Source organism: Camponotus vicinus, unplaced genomic scaffold (assembly GCF_025532165.1).
Source record: "Camponotus vicinus isolate PSW18456_S1 unplaced genomic scaffold, iyCamVici1.0 SCAF_4, whole genome shotgun sequence".
In the NCBI taxonomy this organism is placed as follows: domain Eukaryota; kingdom Metazoa; phylum Arthropoda; class Insecta; order Hymenoptera; family Formicidae; genus Camponotus; species Camponotus vicinus.
The window spans coordinates 12,863,834-12,884,545 of NW_028141976.1; the positions used below are offsets into that span (position 1 = coordinate 12,863,834).

A 20,712-nucleotide genomic window follows, 5' to 3' on the forward strand; every position below is an offset into this window, starting at 1 on the left:
CGGACGTCGCGGCGCTTACTGCCGTGGCGTCGAATATCCGCGACCCTTTATGCGGCAATACCAACCACCCCCGGTCACCCGAAGCACCCTTCCGCCCGAGCCTCCTCATCCAGCGGCGGCGACGCGGTGCGAACCGCTATCGAAACTGTACGTGGAACGATCTTAACGCGGTTACGTCTACAGAGCGCGATATCATGTGTTGGCATAGCCAAAATTAAGACCGATATTAACTCTTTGATCCATCCTTGCTACGCTGCGCGACGATTCATCGACTTACGAACTTGGGATATACGTGAGATATTAGAGTTTTTATTTTTCACTTTTGCACAACGCCAATTTACGGCAAATATATTCTTTTAATTCTCTGTAATTTTTTGACACCTTGTTTAATTTTATTTTTTTATAAAGAAACAATATATATATTTAACTCCGTAAAATATACTTTGCAGATTGTGAAGATTTGTGATATATTTTTTTAAATATATATATAATATATAATTATTATATACAAATTACATATAACAAAATGAGAAATGTATTGATAATATTTAAATTTACATATATATTTGAATTTATTATCCCCGCTATTTTTAATTCCTCTTAAGAACCCTTATTATATCAAAAGGGGAATATAATGAAATGACAACGCAAAACTAATTGCATCGTGAATTATTATTTAGAGCGAAATAATTACACAGTACGTATTTGTACACCGGACTGTTCAGTCACTCAATACAATTTTAACGAGATTCTATCGAGTTCGCATCGATCTGTCGCATTCGCAATATCATTAATGGTGGTCGGCGAAATTGTATGGAATTACTGTGCATCATCACCGTGATTATTTTGTTTCTCCAACCAATTTTCCCTTCTCCCGGGGATATAATCTTGCGTTCTCAATGTGCATCTCTGTGTGCAAGACCCGTATTAATCAAACAAAATTGTATCACACTATGCGATTGTAACAAGCGCGCATCGCTCGTTATTAATCAGCCGCTCATACGTAATTATTTGCCCGCAGCACTCAAGATGAATCTGCTGCGAATAATAATACTACAGATCGCAATATATTTTTTCCTATTATCTAATTTGTCAACTTTAATTCTAGTGGCAAAACGATACGTACAGAAAAGAAATAAAATATGAAAAACAATTCGTACAATTTTCCTCTGATCTGGGGGCTTCGTATAGTTTTTTAAAAGCAATCGAGCACTCAATTTAAATCTATATATTATATAGTTACGAATCTGTATACAAATTTGTATAAATCTTGTAATGCGAATAGAGTGAGAGAACGTGAATGAGGAAAATTTAAAAGCGTGTTTACACCATATACGTCATCCCGAGGACACCGAAATTTTTATCGTCTTCTTAAGCACAGATAAACTTCAAACGAAATTCCGGCCGAGATCTGCATCTATTTGCGCACAATCATTAATGAGAGAGAATGGAATTGTCTGATGTTACTTGTTGCCAAAGCCAAAGTACATGTTACGTTACGCAAGAGAGAACAAAGCCTCCTGTCCGCTCGTAGCATTGCTATAATCTCTGAACAGCGTTACATACACTCCAAGAAATGCGTCGATATATATAGTTGAATGGAAATAACAAGTAAAACACGTGACAAAATATATTTGTCAATTATGGGCAAAGATTTTAAAATTAAATAGAAGAATATAAATGAGACTCTCTAAAATACTCTCTTAAATAGAAAATATAAGGAGACTCTAGTTTTTGCCAAATCTATAGATGAGTACAAAATTGTTTTTTTGCAAAAAAATAATTTTATTTATGGCACATATTTTTGTCGCATTAATTTCTATCCATATATACAATTAGCCATCAAATTGCAAATTAAAATTTTAGCATAAACTAATATAATGGCTACATCTTACCCACTTTTTACTTACAGCTTCTCGTTCAATGAGATGTTGCAGATCTCAGATTTTATGAGCGAATATTATATTTATTATTATTATTAAATAATGAAAAATAATATTATATTATAAATGCATTATGTTGCATTATTTTTCATTTTAAAGTTATGATTCCAATAATCAGTTATAAAAAGTCACGTTTATTAATTAGAAGAAATATTGTAATTAAAAAGTTATAAAAATTGGTGGTTATACATATTTATATACTATCATGTAATATTATTATTTTTTTTTTTTTAGAATAAATGAGTTTTATTTTTATGCAAAGACATGTGGGAATATATTTAAGACATTGAGTTTGCATCTCCGAGATCAATAAAAGTTTCTGTCGTGGGCCATGATTGTCAAATTACGGACGATTGTTGTCGCGAATTTATACTATCGTAATTCTCATTGAAAACTTTACAATATATGAGAGCGACCGCTTTCTCGCTGGAAGAATTCCGGGACAGTATGTGCTCGTTCTATCATCCTAGTTTGGGCTCGGAAAGTATCTGTTCTATCAAGAGAACATTCGCTGGCACAAAGTATAAGCGCGTCCCTTAGGCAGGATCGCTCCCGTTCGGCGTTTACACCTCGCGTAAATCTCGCTTTTACGGTCGCCGTAAACTCGCCCGGATTCTCCGGGATACGCAGATAGCCCGAGTCGTCTATAAAGCCGCCAAGGACGACGCGACGTCGACATTCGGGAAATCGGAGCCGACCCGGGATCGTCCGGCGAACGTATAATTTCGCGGGACACTTCGAGCGGTTTAGTGACGATAGGGTGCAAATAGCATGGCTATCGTGTAAATTCCGTGATTTACACGAAATGGAGCTGGGAATGAAGGCGAGCACGCGCGCGCAATGAAATGGTTCCATTACGCTGAAAAAGGATAACGGATTCGAGAGAATCTTTCATTTCCTTGCGCTGTTCCTTAAGTCGAAAGAATTGATCGAGATACGATTTTGCAATAATGGATCCAAATTAAGTCTGCATCAGCAATCGCAACTTTTTACCCCTCCCCCCCAGTCTCTTTTTTTCTAGATTGTAATCTTATCTCTATAATACGAAGAGAGAAAACAAGGGGAAAGAAAATTTATTCCTACATTAACTACAAATGACTTTAGTTCCACGAGGTCCGAGAAAGTTTTGTAGACATTAATCATCCGCAATCGTATTTTTAATGCGATTGATTAGCACCCAAGTACAAGAAAAATGAGCGAAATGTAGTTCAGTTTTGTAAACTACAATCGAGAAACATTATTTCTCAATTGTATCCCCGCGGAGAATAGAGACATATCGTTTATCATCCATCAATCATTGATTTTCCTCTCGCGATATTACAAATAATAGCAAGGTAAATTCCACAATGTTTGTGAAGATAACATGCGGACAATACCTTCCTCTCCCTTTCTCTAATGCATATAAAATAATCGCCATTCTTTTTATAACAAACTTTGTTGAATTACATAATGTAATTTTAATTTTAAAATGTACATCTCTCACACAATGTAAGCGCCTGGAAAACTCGGTCAAACATATTGAACATTTTTTTGCATAATTATACTTTAATTACCAGTTTCACTTAAAAAATATAATAAAAAAAATATATATAATATAACAAATATATATAACAATATTACCTTATATCGAAAAACAATTATTGTCCATATTTATTCTTTTATAATATAATAATAAAGAGAGGGAAATCTCGACATTATACGTATAATGCATTTCGATATCTAATATCAATTAAAGTTTCTAATAAATGAGCAAGCATTTATTGAAACAAGTGGTGGATACAGAATTTATGGTATTATAACTTTCGCAATTAAAGGATTAAATACCGTTACTTCTGCTCGCAAAAGTTATCTCGTTAGCATGACTGTCCAGATGAGCGAAAGTATTGCAAAAAGTTCGCGGAACAGTTGAGTCCGCTGATATCCCTCATTATTTCAATGCACTAAGTGAAGCTTATATAGCCAAATATATATAAGATCGCGATATGATGATAGATTTCGTGAAAACATGAACACAGTGCAACACTCGCTCGAAAACTTTTTATCAATACAGTTCTTTCCAATAATGCTAGAAAAAAAATTAAGCATATAATTTAATGATCGGAAAAGTATTTTAATTACATTGCTTTTTTCCGCACCATTTCCTGTGGAAGTCAGATAAAATGGTCGTAGATTATTATTAACAAAAAATGTAAAATATTTTGAATGGATTTAAAATAATTTTAAATGACTTGAAATAATGCAAATATATACCTATTATATTGTTATTTATTTCCTATCCTATTATTTATATTAATGAAATTTAAAAATTAATTTCAAAGGAATAAATCTTGATATATTTTCAAAAAATCGCAAGACGTTATTATTATGAAGAAAACAAATTTGTAGAGATATGCTTTTTATTTCCAAAGTAATAAATATAAAGAGAGTATATCTCATATATTTATTAATGTAGATAGATATATTTATTAATGTAGATAGATATGAGAATAAAATTGCATTAATATCGAAAGATTATGGATAAAAGTTGCTTCTATCTCGTGTAATTATTGATGCATTGTTTCCCTTTAAGTATGCATGACGTGCGATTTTGTTGACAATACTTTCCGCCAAAATTCAACTCTTCGATTTAAGGTAAAATTTTTGATATTGAATTGATATTAAAAAGAATGTATGTAATATGTTGATCTTTCCATTATTATTATAATGCATGTTATAAAAGTATAATTCTAGCAATATTTATTTTATGTTTTCCGATGCTTTGTTTTTATTTAATTAAGAATGTGATATTATTAATTCTATCTCTGTTATAATTTCAATATGCCATAGCTTTGGATTTATTTTCAAAAGAAAAAAAACAAAAATGCGATCGAAATTGATCAACAAGGGGCTCATGTGGAATTAGGAATTTAGGATAAACTATTGTGGCAAATTTTTCTATAAAAATATGAATAATTCCAACGTTTTTATCAAAACATATCTCGTATTAAGCAAAAGGTTCTAACAAGAAAAATTTTTGCTGAAAATTGATTTATTAAAATTTCACATATATACATACACACACATTCAACCAAGTTTATTACACAATTTTTCTTCTACCTTTAAAATATTATATTATCCAGCGTAGTTTTACTAGCTACTCTGTATTATCCCTTAATCCTCTACATTTTCATCATATACTAATATAATAACGTAGAATATATCTTATTATTTTATGATATAGAGCTATAAATTATAATGGAAATTTTCAAGATTTTATTATATTACATCTCATCGCGAGCGTAAATACAAGCGAAAATTATCGATAATAATAATCTACGTAAAAGCGGAAAGAATAGCGTTATAAGAGTACAAAATGCATGTCCGTAGAAAATGAATAGAACTAAAGATAGAAAAGAGGAGGAAAAGCATGATGAAGTGTAATTACGTACGGCACAGTGAGTCCAATCAGACAGCCAGGCAAACAGAAAGAAAATTTCGACGAAAGAATCGCGAGAGCGCGAAACGGAACAAAATTTCTGATTTCTGGCTTCAGGGAGATAAAAAGCGACTTTCGGATTGTTTATTGGCAATACATGATCGTAACTTTTTCCTACGCATTGTGTCGATGTAATTGGATGCTATGATATTGCACACACCCCTTTATCAATCTATGTGATTATTAAATAATAAAATATATATTTTGATATAGTTTATCATTATTATAATAATTATTTAAATTATTTTTAATTTAAATTATAAAATTATTTGATATAATTATAAATTGTATCTTTTTGCGTAGCAAAATATCGTGATAGTGAGAATGCGTCAGATTCAAAGGGATACGATTTTTAAGAAATAGGGAAACGATTACTTAGATTTGATGGACTATTTCGATTTATCATATATTGTTGCAATATAATACGGATATAATGTGCACTCGATATATGAAAAAAGTTAAATTTTAAAATGTTATTTAAATTTTAAAATATGTTCAGAATTACGGATATTTTAGCAGAAAACCTAATAGTTACATCATTGATATTTTAAAATTTCTATAACATACTATTTTATATTATTACATGTCAATTCGAGTCATTATATTTTTGATACACAAAACTTATTAAAGATACTTAAAAATTCTTCCGCAAATTGCTTGGGAAAACACGCTGATATACGAGAGTCTGGAAAACGAAGATTACTCTCTCAACAAAGGAAGCAGTGTATAAAGGATATATAAGAAGACGAATCACTGGTATTTTTGGATCGCATTATTTAATTACAATCATGCCAGTTTTCGCTCCCGGTAAAATTCGCCCAAAAAAAGAGAACGGAAATGCTGTCGGAGCGATGGGAACAAGAGAGACGGAAAGAAGCGAGATAGCGTTGGAAGGGGTTGAACTGCGAGAATAAAGAGAGAGAGGTAAAAACGAGAAAGCAAAAAACACAAACGAACAGAAGACCGAGGGAAGAGAAGAGCGGTTGATGATGGAGGGATAAACCGACTCGCGGGAGAAACGATCTGCGCGTGACTAGAAGAACGAAGACGGACGGAATAGCACAATTCGAAAGTTATAAAAGAACTTCTTTCTGCTACTTAAGGGAAGGACGTCGGCGAAGGTCCTGGCGAAGGAAATGGCGGGAGGGAGGGTGGAAAGCGGTAAAACGAGAAACGGCGCGGTGGTTCTCGCCAAAAAGAGAGCAAACCACTCGACGGACTTCCCGCTGGACCTGGCCACTCGGATCGGCCAAGAGCGTGTAAGGATTCTCGACCGTCGCCGGAAGGAAGAGAAAGAAAGAGAGAAAGAGCGAGAAGACTAGAGAAAAGAGGAAACAAGACTGACGCGAGAAAAACTGAATAGTTGCTGGGAGAAAGAGAGGGAAAAAGAAAGAGAGAAGTGAATCAGTACGAGGTCATCGGGGGTGTTTGGGGACCAGTTTCTATATCATGGAACTCGCGATTGAACGACGAACTCGAATGGAAAACAAAACGAAGTTTGCCAATTCGAAAAAGTTCTATAAGCATTTACACGCACACATACGCGCTAGGCAAGTGATAACGATTGGTGATAATCGAATGTGATATTAGATAGTATCATGTCACATTAATCGAATGATAGATATTATTGATTAAATCATTATAACATGTCGTGACGAATACATGGTGACACTTCGATTGATTACGAGATTCTTGATGTTTTCAGGAAATTAGTAGAATGCAGAGATTTGATAAATGGAAATAATAGTATTAAAAATTATTATTTTTGTACTGAGAATTATCAAAATTAGTTGCATAGTAGATGCTACGTCCCGCATTTAAAGATATAAATATATATATTTCCCTTTTTTCTTTTAATTATATATATATAATAAAAAATATAATTAAATATATATAATAAATAATATAATATAATAATATAATATATATAATAAAAAATGTAATTAAATATATATAGAAAATTAAATGTATTAAAATATAATTATTTATAATAAATTATATACTTATTTCATTCTTTTTTTATATTATTATTTTATCTCTCTCTATATACAATTCCATACTAATAAGGAACAAATTGAAAATCCTAAGGATTGTGTGAATTTCACCGGTTGTTCATTAGCATTTCATATAAACCGTTACCTCAAAATGAGAAGGTGGTAATTAATTACCACGGCAGTGATATAGCGTAATTTGATGTAATAAATAACATCTGCATTTATCATCATCTACTTAATATGGTTGCTCGAGATAGAGAAAACCATAAGTAGGAATAGAAATCTTTAATAAAGTGATTGCAACAATAATAATATAATTCTTAACAATATAATTGTGACATATATGTTTTTCATACAGAGCAGGAGATTGCAGAAAACAAGCACATTATTAATTTTCCAAATTTCAAAATCAATTTTCTCGAAAACGAAACTTCATACAAATAATTCAATTCTGCATTTTTAATTCACTTAATCGCCTTCTATTATTATTAAATATTTCCCGATTTATTCTGTGCAAACATAATTTAAGTCTATATTTTATTTGCACAAGATGCGATACTTCAATTGAGAGCGTAATAAAATAAAAAATGTGTACCATCGCCAATGAATAAGGCATTTTTTGAATTAAAACTGACAATTAGAAGGATAAAATAGAGGGGTGTAAAAAATTGCGATCTTACAGACAAATAAAATTAAACAGTGTCGACATTCTCATTGTGCTTCAATTAAGTCGCGAGCGACTGTTCCTGTTTATTTTCCATCAATTACATCGAGCGCGTGCCAATTATGCAAACAGATGTGTAATCTCGTTTGCTCGTAGTTAGTAATGAAAGTGAACGAGCTATCTTCTATATGTATCTTATATAAAGTCGCTCGAATGAAAATATAATCATTCTATGTCGCAGTAAATGCACTAACGCGCTTTCGAAATTAGATATAATATATTATTAATGAGAAATATAAGAACAAATGTGTAATTATAAAATAAAATTGGAACAGAGTATAATTAAAATAGTATTAAATTTTATTTTTTTTATCGCTACTTTTCTGCGATATTGATATAATTATATATTCGAAAAATGGATAAACATTGTGTTATTTCTAAAAATATTAGAAAATTGAGAGCTGATGCTAAAGCGGTCGATCCATACAAATCAAATATTGCTGATAGAAAGGCTGTTTATTCTAATTATCGCATGGAATATCTGTAACATATCCAATAGAAGAGAAATATTGGAGCATTTTGGAACGAAGATTTAGCGAGCAAACAACCAACTCGGAGCGAGATGCGCTCCCGATTTTAGGAATTGATTTTAATTGCGCAAACACATGCACACACACATTTGTTCGGGGTTTTGCTTTCGGTCTACACCGCGAGAGATGTGCTTATAATTCAAAAATGCAATCTATATCTCCCCTCTTCTCTTTTCCGATTAAATTATTATATCAATTAAATCGACAAGAGCACATATTTGAAAAATGTCAAGTTTTTAATTCCTCTCCTCTTCTGTTTAATTTAGCTCTCCAATTGTAGAAAATAATACGACAATAAGAGGGAAAGGTTCTTATACCGCAGTTGCTTTCATTGCGCGTGTTCCAGGCGAGATAAAAATAAATGAGTGACTTAAGTGCAAAAGCAGAAACATCTTTTTACAATCTCGCGCGGCGACTTCCGCAAAACTTTACGGCGACTTTTCAGAAAAGTGCCGCAAAAAATTGTGCCATTATTATGATTTTTGCGATGAGAGGCGAATGTTGTTGGAAAAAGGTGCGAATTGTACGGTTTTCGTAAAAGTGTCGCTAAAATGGCGACAAACATTTACCTACTTTTACGAGCGAGAATTCGAATTTTAACGGGTGAGAGTGCAAAAATTAAATAACAAAAAATCGAGTAAAGTTGGTCAAATCAACAGGCGTATATGTATGGATAAAGCGAAGCAAATTCCAGTGTATTATCGATGAAAGGAAAGTTCGCATACTTCTATTCAGGCGATAAGGGCAAAGTTTAAGGATCCTCGAGCTTGAGTTGAACATATATGAAGAGTACCAATCAGAAACTTCCCGAGTAGCAATTATAATAGCAGCAATTATATATTGAATCAATCAGCGTGTTCAATATTTTGCGTTAACGAAGTGCATAGGAACTAATTATATATAACTTCAATTAGTTGAAGCATCCGAAACGATATTTTTCTTGGTATTCCACAAAATCTAGTTGGAATATATTTTTTTTAGCCTTTATTTCAATTAATTAAATAATTATTAATTATTAATTTTTTGTTTGTCTTTGGTTTCAAAACCATCACGTCCACCATCTTTTAGAGAATTAGTAGCTCTAGTTATAGAATCGAAAATTGAATTAATTAAACGGTTTAGTGTTTTATTATGAGTGATAACATAAAAGTCTGAGGGAGGAACGAGATTATCTTTTACAAATTCTCTCTGCGCGATACGACAATTACTCAAAGTTCGTATGAAAAGCACGTGAAGGATTCTCCGAACTATCTCCACGAGTGCCCTTATCTCCATGTTTGCCCTTATCGAAATTTAGCTCAAACTTAACTCGCGCCCGATACTCTTGGTATCACACACAGACGAGAGAAGCTGAGAAGGGACAGGTACGATGGCGTGCGAAGTAAATGCAGAAAGTGCCACACGCAGAATAAGTTATACTAGTTTAGGACAAAACACGCGACTGTCATAAATTTCTTCGGCTCCCTTCCTCTCCCTCTCTCCTCCCTGCTTCCTATTCTATCCGCTCAGGTTCGCTAATGAAATGGAGCGACGGCTAATGAGGCTAACGAGGGAGTTTCCTTGGCAAGGTTTATTGCGCTACCTCCGGTTACGGTCCTCGCGAGAAAACATATCCTACAAGTCGCGCATGTAAAGATCGTCGCTGTAATGGCTCAAGAGAGTGCCACCTAATTTCGCGTTGCCGCTTATTAAAATGTATCCTTCGGACGCGCGCGACAAAGTTTCTCGCAGCTCGTGAATGCGCGATGAATCACACTAATCCCGTAGCGAGTAACGGATGATCCTTGGGACGTGTTTGCAGAAACGCTGAAGATGCGCAAAAATTAATTTCCAATGTCGAAAAACCGGTTAACCGTCCTTCTTGCATGAAGTGCATGGAGCGAGTTCGAGAGTCACGCTTTCTCCAAATTCGAAAAATGTGAATCATCGATTTTCCCTGATGCGTGTATCGCCATCGATAACGGAACGCGTGTTGCCATTTCCCGAGAAAAATGACAAATTTCTCGATCTCTCTCCGGCACATGCGACCGACGTGAACGCTTCGCTGTAAAATGTTTTCCATCAGCGACTTTTAAGTAAGGCGTCCTCCCCGAGCGAACGCGGATGCGACAAGAGGGATGCATCCACGCAAGATGGATTCTCGAGGGCGCAGCGAAGAAGATGAAGTGCGAGACGAAGAAGGAAAGACGCCGACGAAGGGATTAGAGAGGAAGTGCCACGCCCAGGTGGAATCATTTGTCAAGGTTCCCGCGATCGACATGTGCGTGGATAGAACGGTCTGGAGATTGTACAAAGTTCCATGTCACGAACGATTTAGTCGAGACGCGATCGTTTTGATGCAATGGAAGAGCGGTAGATGTGGTACCGCAGAAAGATGATCGCCGAGGAATTCCTGGATGTAGCTCGCAAATTTTCAATAATGAGATATGCGTGATCGTTTAATTACAAGTCACAAAATCAGATTGATAAGGATACGTTTTAATGCTGTTCAACCTTGGATCTCTCCTCTTACTCGTATTTTCGATTTTGTCGAGGATAAAAAGTTTCAAATATCGAGAGAATGCTCTTTTGTTTAACAAGTTGTCAAAATATTATCAGAAATTAAAAAAGTTTGTTACAAACATCTTGATCTTCTTCGATAGGAAGCATTAGATTTAGATCTTTTTCTAAGCTCGAAACGCGGAAACAAAATAGATGGATCGAAATGAATTGACTCTTCTGACCGTGTAAATAATTGTGAGATCATCGAATAATAAAGTAAAGAACTGATCAAATATGCAGAACGTTACACTTCTCTCGATGGACTGCTAAAGTACGTGACTGCGCACGTCAGGTTGCAGTCGTCTTTTCGGGCGACCTCGTTTCGACGCGTGAAGGCGAGAAGAGGTCCTCCTTCGCGCGGGTGGCCACGTGTAAATAATCTTAAACTGTCACGCGCACGTGCCACGAGTCGAAGTCTGTGTATCTCGCGCCATATACAGTCGCCGATATGCGCTGCTATCAATAAGACAGAGATTGATGCGTTAGAAATTTCTAGAGATTAATCACACAGAAAGATCGTCCAAACATATACCCAGATCTCATAGTCATAATAAAAATGGACGCTGTCAAAATTTTGGCAATATTTCGACAGGAAGGTCTCCGTATTGAAATTTATGCAAAATTGAATAAAAATAAATTTTCTCTCTCCGATAAAATAAATTATATTCTAATTAAACTTCATAACACTAAAATAAAATTAAAATATGTTTAAAATATTCACGGCATTTACGAGTATTTTCTCCTTTTAAAAAGAATATTTATATAATATATATATTTATATAAAAAAGAATATTTATATATAAGACAAATTATAATTTTATATCTCTCGAGAATAATCTAAAGATAAGATGAAAATACAAAATTTGTGTAACACATAGTTTTGCTAAAATAAAATCATGCTTTGTAAAAAAAAAGCACATAACTTTCTAAAGAATTGATATTACTGAATGAATTCATGAATCTAAAAAATAGTATAATAAAAAATATAATTAATATATTAATATAAATATATAATAAATAATATGATACAATTAGACATACTTCTTCACATTTCATCAAGTTGATAAAGTTTCACAATAGTTTGTGGCAAAATATTTAATGTCGAATAAATTTTAAAATCATGATATATTACAATTAACGATAATAATAATACAATATTGATCAATGAGTATAAGTAGCGATGAAAGAGACAGAAAAAAATACATAAAAAAATAGACAACTCAATAAACATTCTTTATCGAGATAATTACTTAAAAGTTGACTTCGAACAATGCGCAGAAATAATTCTTCTTATTGCGCGAGAATAATATTTAATAAGTTTTCGAACGTTAAAAAGTGGCTTGAAAATCTTGATTGTAAAAAAAATTAAAATTTTCGATGATTCGGACAAATTGATTCGCTATACCAAAGCATAAATGACGAAGCACACACTAATTTTTAAAACTATTTTGTGCACATTTTTCGCATATTTACATTATATACAACATATAAAGAATACAATTGAGATATAATTAAATATTTTTAATGAACTTTCGAAAATAGGAAAAAGCGAAAACTTTACAAAAAGATGAAAATTGATGTATATATATATTTTTTTCCTACTTGTATATTTCTGTATAAAAATATTTTTGTATTTAAAAAAATTCAGAAATTACAAATAAAAATTAAACCAAAATGATATACTAGTTGTAAAAAAAATTTATAATGAAAATAATATTAAATTTAATAATTAGAGATTTGGCTCAAGTAATCAAAAAATTAAAAAGAAAATGGCATAAGAGCCAACGCGCGGTAGTTTGAGCGCAGAGAAGCAACAACACTTCCCAGACAGCACACATGTCCAAAAGACATCTAAAAGACGACTTAAAGACGTCTTAAAGTCCTCTAGACGTCTTTAAGACATCTTTTGGCTTTTTTGTGCTGTCTGGGTTCTTTCTTTTTTCAATATTAGTTTATTAAAAAACACATTATAATAACAAAAAGCGAACGTTTCGGATCATCTTTTGATCCTTCTTCAGCGCGATGTTAACAATATATATTACAGATAGTGACGCGTTACATTAAACGAATTTGTTTTCGACGCGTAGTGACGCGTAGTGACGCTAAAATAACATTAATTTTGTTGCATTGATGAGTTGAATGTTTCCTGCTTACATGTTACGTCAATTAGAGCTGGCATTAATTAATTCTCATACTAATTGTCAATTGTTTATTCAGTGTATACCATTCATAATTAATACAACTAATTGCGCTTGCTAATATCAATATTAAGAGGAATATATTACAACAATTATTAAAATGATTGTAGTAAATATAATGATTTTTATTAATATTATCAAACAAATAAGATGATCGGACTTGCGATATGATATATATTAAGATATATAATACATCATTATAATAACGATTTAATAAAAAAATCTTTTGAGATAAATAAAACAAAACAAAATAAATTTTTTAATTTTAATTAGAAACAATAGTGACTTATTGTATATATTTTATACAAGATGTAACTGCTACTTTACACTCGATGTAATTTGCGTAAGCGAGTGTTGAAATTAATGCGATTGCATCAGAGACAAAACGGTATAAAAGTATAAGAAAGATTGTGTAAAGAAAAGATATAATTTATGACAAAGAGTTTTTGTAAGATATGAAATATTCATATCGTGATAATAAAAATATAATGTGCATAATAATACTATAAAAATTTTCAGACAGACAGAATTGATCGATTTCGAATACAAATTAATGCGTTAATTTTTTACTTAATTTTATTTTACTTATTTTACTTAATAAATTTCTGCGCAAAAGAAGACCCTAGCCCTCAAAAGTGAGAAAAAGTGGGCTAAAAATCTTGAGAATTCTCTGTAGAAAATTGAAACATATATATATATATATATATATATAACTAATTATATATATATATATATATATATATATATATATATATATATATAAGAAAAAAATTTAAAGAAACATTAAGGAGAGAAAGCAAATGAAAGATGCTTCGATTTGCAATTTATGTTATTATATCATTAAAATTTGTTAAAGAATATTTTAGTAAAAGACTGATAGTCTAATCTAAATAATAGTATCTTACACTTAAAAATTTTTTCTATGCAAAATGTGGAATATGAATATCATTTCTACGCTGAATATTCAACCAAAATCCACCTTCCGGCATCATTGTCATATTTTTCTTACTGAATCTCAACGGTAATGTGGTTTTCGCGCATGGTTTCAGTTCGTATCGTGCTAATAGATGAAACAGCAAAAGCTTCATTTGCAACATAGCGAATCTTTGGCCCACGCATATTCTTGGTCCTAATCCAAACGGCATATAAGAAAATGAATTGCGATAAGTCTCATTATTCAAAAATCTCTCCGGACAAAATCTGTCCGGATTATCGTAGTACTTCTCATCGTGGTGGATCGCGTAAACTGGGACCCAACAAATCATGCCCTTTTCCATGACGAAAGGCTTCTCACCCGGCGATGCAGGTGGTAATTCATATGTTTCGCCGCATACTCTTTCCAAGAAAGACGGTGGGTAAAATCTGAGAACTTCTTTTATAACCGCGTCTAGATATTCGAGACTGTTAATAGTTTCGTAAGTCACTTCCTCAGAATTCGATTCCTCTAAAATTTCATCAATCTCTCGGCGCAGTCTAATCTGAACTTCCGGATTAGCCGCGATTTCGTGAGCCGCGAAGGACAACGTACTTGAGCTGCTTTCAAAACCGGCAAATAAAAGGATGAATGCTTGCGCGGCTATATCGTCGTTATTTAAATTTTGTCGACCCTCTTTGTCTTTAATATTCATCATCAATTGTATTATATCCGAACGTGTAACATATTCAGCACCATGCGTGGCGCGCATTTTTATAATGTTTTTGAAAAAACTCGACACACGATTGTTTAAAAACTTTATATTGAGAATTTGGCACAATTTCGGAAAGGTTCGAAGAAGAACAAATTTTGCCATACGAATTCTTGAAATGCAAGTGGCCTCCTTGGTATATGAGTAGAATTTGTTTGTCGGATCCTTCATAGAGTCGATCTTTATTCCATAAACACACATGGCCACGACGTCGTTCGTATATTTCATGAAGAGGTCTTTTATATCGAAATCACTTTTATCCGCTGGCAATGTCGATAAAGATTTAGTAAAATTCACAGCACATTCCGACATCAATGCAAACATGTTCTTCATCTTGCTGGACGTAAAGCAGAAACTCAACAGATTTCTCATATTCCGCCACTTTTCTCCGTGAAGAGCAAACAAATTCTGCTTCATTAAAAATTCATTCGAATCAATAAAACTGGGTCGACAAGGAAACGATTGAAAATTCTTAACAAAAACAGCTTTAATGAGTTCCAAATCGCGAAGCAAGATGATTGGATTTGTCATGGCGTAAAATCCAAAGTACTTTACATCCGGATTAAAATTATATATCTTACGGATAAAATCGGCAAATGATATCCGTTGAAATATAATTGGTGCCATGACGCCAAATACTGGCACAGATGGCATGTGAATGACACCGCGTCGTTGAAAAAAATTGTTACTTCTGTAGAGATAACGGATAATGCCAAAAATTCCGATCGCGATTATTATCCACCAGTATTCCATATTTTCTTAAATTATTTGAAATCGTCTTCTTCGAAATTTAGTCTCGAAAGAGTAAATGAGCGTAAACGTAGCACGTTATATCGTGTGATGTTTTCAACTCGAAACGCTACAAGTTGACTGAAAGGTCCTTAAAACACATTTCGACAATCGTGTTTTTATTTCTCGATTTCTCGACACACACATACACACACGCGGGGAGTGCAAGGGGGGCCTTGGGCCCCCTCTCCCGCAACGACCCCGCCGGTAGGATCTCGCTTTACAACTTTTTTTGGTAAATTATTACTTTGTCAAAAACTGAATACATGCAAAAAAGTTATTTCATAATGGTGACAATATTGCAAAACCATAAAATATTTTTATAAATATCTCGGAAACTAAGGCCGAGCGGCGGTAACATGTATAAGAAAGAGTTGTTCAGAATCATGCTCCCGACAACATATTTCAAAATCATTGAAATCGGTGAGGAATCGCTAATGTATATAATTATCAAATTTTTTTATTAAATCGCTAGCTGTTTTATTATTAGTTCAATATTTGCGGAGTGATTTCGACGTGACGTAATTTAAACTGCTTCTACTTTCGTCTGAGGAAAGTGAATTTGTTCCCCAAATTTGAACGTGCTCGTGTCGTCATACAATCTTTTTTATCGTCACTTGCCGAGAATCTGTCGTCGCACTACGAGAGCAATAAGTCAGGACCCGCAAACATCTGTGCCGGAACTCGATTTGCGAGCTGTTTAATTTCCACCGATTATTCATTAGTCAATTAGCGACTCGTTCTTACGATGACTCTGAATTATTACACATATAGGGCTACGTACATCGCGGTTTTAGGGTCTCGCGATGCATCGTTTCCCGCAAACGGGCGAAATCTGGCGCACGCTCAAACTGATAAGTGGTTTTTACGTGTATCCTGGAGATCGCAAAAGGACCCCGCACAAACCTTATGGAAAAGCGGTTTCCATAAGTGAAATTGTCTAAAAATTGAGTATGTTTTAGTTTATGACTTCCTGATAGAAAGAGTACCAATAGGTATGATTTTTAAAAATGGATTTTTTGTTGCAGACGTTCGAAGCGGATAATATTTGCCCAAATATTGTAATTAATTTCTTCTTTATATTCATTTTTTATAAAAATTTGCACATTATTTATGTAAAAAATGTAAATAAATGTAAATAAAAGCAACAAATAATAAATTTTTGCCGTTATCAAAAACTATAACTGTGTGAATCGCTCGAGTAAAAATAATTTTTCATAATGCTTTAAGCAACTGGAAGATATTGATCATAAATAATATGTACAACATTATATGATATATATATATATATGTAATGTATCTATTGGTATATATCGTACCTATTGGTACTCTTTCTATCAGAAAGTCATAAACTAAAACATACTCAATTTTTAGACAATATAAATATAGATTAGAATAAATATAAATGTGTCTTAATGTCAAAAAATATCTAAAACTCTCTTGATAAAGAAGATAAAGTATACACACACACAATTGATTCTTATTTCTAAATGCTTTCTGTAAAAGGAAAGCATAGTAAAAAATAGATTATGTAGCTCAATTAATGATTTATACTTAAGACATGAATTATTAAATATTTCCTAATTAACGGTTATTTCAACGAAATACTGATTCTCATTAAATCGAATAAAGAGATAAAAGCGCTTCTAAAACTATAATAAAACTTAAATAAAAAAAAGGAAATCCGAACAGATATTTGACATTTATCAAATCTCATTTCAAGATATTTATATATTTAGTATCGTTATTATTTACCAAAAAAATTAGAGATTCGACGATCACTAATGAACAAGAAACTAAATAAAAATATATATTCTGATCTTTTTATTAATAAGTTTCAGAAATAATCCAATAAAATGTCGTTATAATCGTTTCAAAAGTGATTCTGCCGTTCATCTTGTCGTTCGATTTAACGGGAATTAGCAATCCGCTAAAATATCTTGCATTTTCAAAATCAAAGAAAAAAAAATGAATTTAAATAGAATCTTTAATCAATATATCTCAATAAGATTTCCATCAAGTAATACATTAGAATTCAAATTTTATAAATTATATTAAAGTACATATACATTTCATATAACAAAATTAAAATTTTTATATATGTTGAAATATATATATATATATATATATTTTTTTTTTTTTCACAAAAAACTTTTAAGAAATTAATTATTATAGATATAAACACCAGCAGAGGTTAATTTTTCCTTCCATATTTAACATTTTAATATTTTGATTACGTATATTAAACATAAAAGAATGTATAAGCCTGTGCGTCGGTTTTGATATTCTCGTCCTGTTTACATTCATGGAAACGTGTAAATCCAAAGTACTTTACATCCGAATTAAAATGATATATCTTGCGGGTAAAATCGGCAAATATCCGATGAAATATGATTGGCGCCATGACGCCAAACACTGGAACAGATGGTATATGTAAATGACACCGCGTCGTTGAAAAAAATTGTAACTTCTGTAGAGATAACGGATAATGCCAAAAATTCCGATCGCCATTATTACCACCAGTATTCCATACTTTCTTAAATTATTTGAAAATCTCGTCTTCTTTGAAATTTAGTCTCGAACGGGTGAATGAGCGTAAATGCAGCGTAGCACATTATATCGTGTGATATTTCCAACTTGAAACGTAAAATACTGAAAGGTTTTTGAAACGCATTATTTCGACAATCGTGTTGTCATATTTTATATTTCTCGATTGCTCGTCTTCCTTCTTCAATCAATCGAGATTGAATCATAAATTAAATAAATTATACTAATGTTATATAAAAACACACATTAAACACAAAAAAACACAAAAAAGAGCAATACATTTTTTTATGAAATCTAGAAGTCTACACAAGCAAGATATTTTTTTGAGTGGTAGCTATTTGATTTTTTTTGTACGCATTGTTTTTCCATTCATTTTCCATAACATTAATAACATTAATAACGTTAGAACAAAAAGTGTTTTTAGTATTATTGAAGCAATCACTAAAAAGTTGAGATTGTACAAATGAGAATTTTAATGTTCAAAGTTTATTTTGCTATGTGTTAATATAAATATATTTTAAATTAGAAATAAAAATTAAACAAAATGATATACTCGTTGTAAAAAAATTTTATAATGAAAATAATATTAATTTTGTTGCATTGAGGGGGAATGTTTCCTACTTACATGCTACGTGAATTAGAGTTGGCATTAATTAATTCCCATATTGACAACTAATTGTCAATTGTCTATTCAGTGTATACCATTCATAATTAATACAATTAATTGCGCTTGCTAATATCAATATTAAGTGGAGTACATTACAACAATCATTAAAATGATTAATAGTAAATATAATGATTTTTATTAATATTATCAAAGAAATAAGATGATGGAACTTGCGATATGATATATGTTAAAATAATACATCGTTATAATAATGTTTTAATAAAATATTTTTTGAGATAAATAAAACAAAATAAAATAAATTTTTATAATTTTAATTACAAACAGGAGCAATAGTGGCTCATACATATTTTATACTAGATGTAACTGCTACTTTATACCAGAAGTAACCTGCGTGAGCGAGTGCTGAAATTAATGCGATTGCTTCATCAGAGACGAAAGGTATAAAAATACAAGAAAGATTGTGTAAAGAAAAGATATAATTTATGACAACAAGCATTTTGCATTTTTTTGTTTTGTAAGAATTTATGAAATATTCATATCGTGATAATAAGAATATAATATGCATAATAATACTTTAAAAATTTTCAGACAGAATTGATCGATTTCGAAATACAAATTAATGCGTTAATTTTTTATTCATTTTTTTTTTTACTTATTTTACTTAATAAATTTCTGCGCAAAAGAAGATCTAGAGAAGATTCAAACATATATATATATATATATATATATATATATATATATATATATGTTTCAATCTTTTACAGAGAATTCTCAAGATTTTCAGCCCACTTTTTCTCACTTTTGAGAGCTTATTACATAATGCCTGTTATTTCTTTACTCAATTTTTATATTTTTGTACACAAAATTTTCTCTGTATTTCAAAAAAGATTCGGAAATAAAAATTAAAACGAAACAATAAGACAATTGTATCAAAATTTTTCATAATAAAAATATTAATCTTGTCGCATTGATAATAATTTGTATCCCACAATCTCATATTAAAAATCGCACACATATACAGTGATTTATATGTTTGAAAAATTTGTAAAAAATTTATAAATTTTGCATTTTTTTAAATCAAAACTTTTCATATCTTTTATATTATCTATAGTCTTTCGTTGGTTTTGTGTCGTGTTTAAATTTTGCTCAGTTACGAAAATAAGATCGCGTTATTGTTCGATTTGTTGTTGTTAGTTCTTGTGTTCCGTTATATCCTCGCAGAATATTCTCGCGTATGTTTATGTTTGCGATTCGTTTGACTTTAAGAATTAGATAACGCGATTTTAAAGGCGATATAAACCGTCCGTTACATTTTGGAAGTCCGCAGCAAGCATTAATGAGAAACAGCAGCAATAATAATAGCTCATTGTACATATTTTATAGTAGATGAAACTGCTACTTTATACTAGATATAACTTGCGTGAGCTGAAATTAATGCGACTGCTTCATCAAAGACGAATGAATATATGAGAAAATAAAAATATAAGAAAGACTTAATAATACTTAATAATAAAATATACATACAGGTACATTTTAATACAAAAATAATATCTCGCTATTATCATTATTTTGCTTAAATATTCTTCTAATTTCTTAAATATTCAATCTAATTAATATTAATCGATTCTTAATTTTTTTTTTTTTTTCATATTCAGGAA

At 31.8% G+C, this 20,712-nt stretch overlaps 1 pseudogene; it reads right to left on the reverse strand.

Moving 5' to 3' along the window:
• Positions 1-9,674: 9,674 nt before the first annotated feature.
• LOC145970622 (cytochrome P450 9e2 pseudogene) lies at positions 9,675-15,843 on the reverse strand (annotated as a pseudogene).
• Between the last annotated feature and the right edge of the window lie 4,869 nt (positions 15,844-20,712).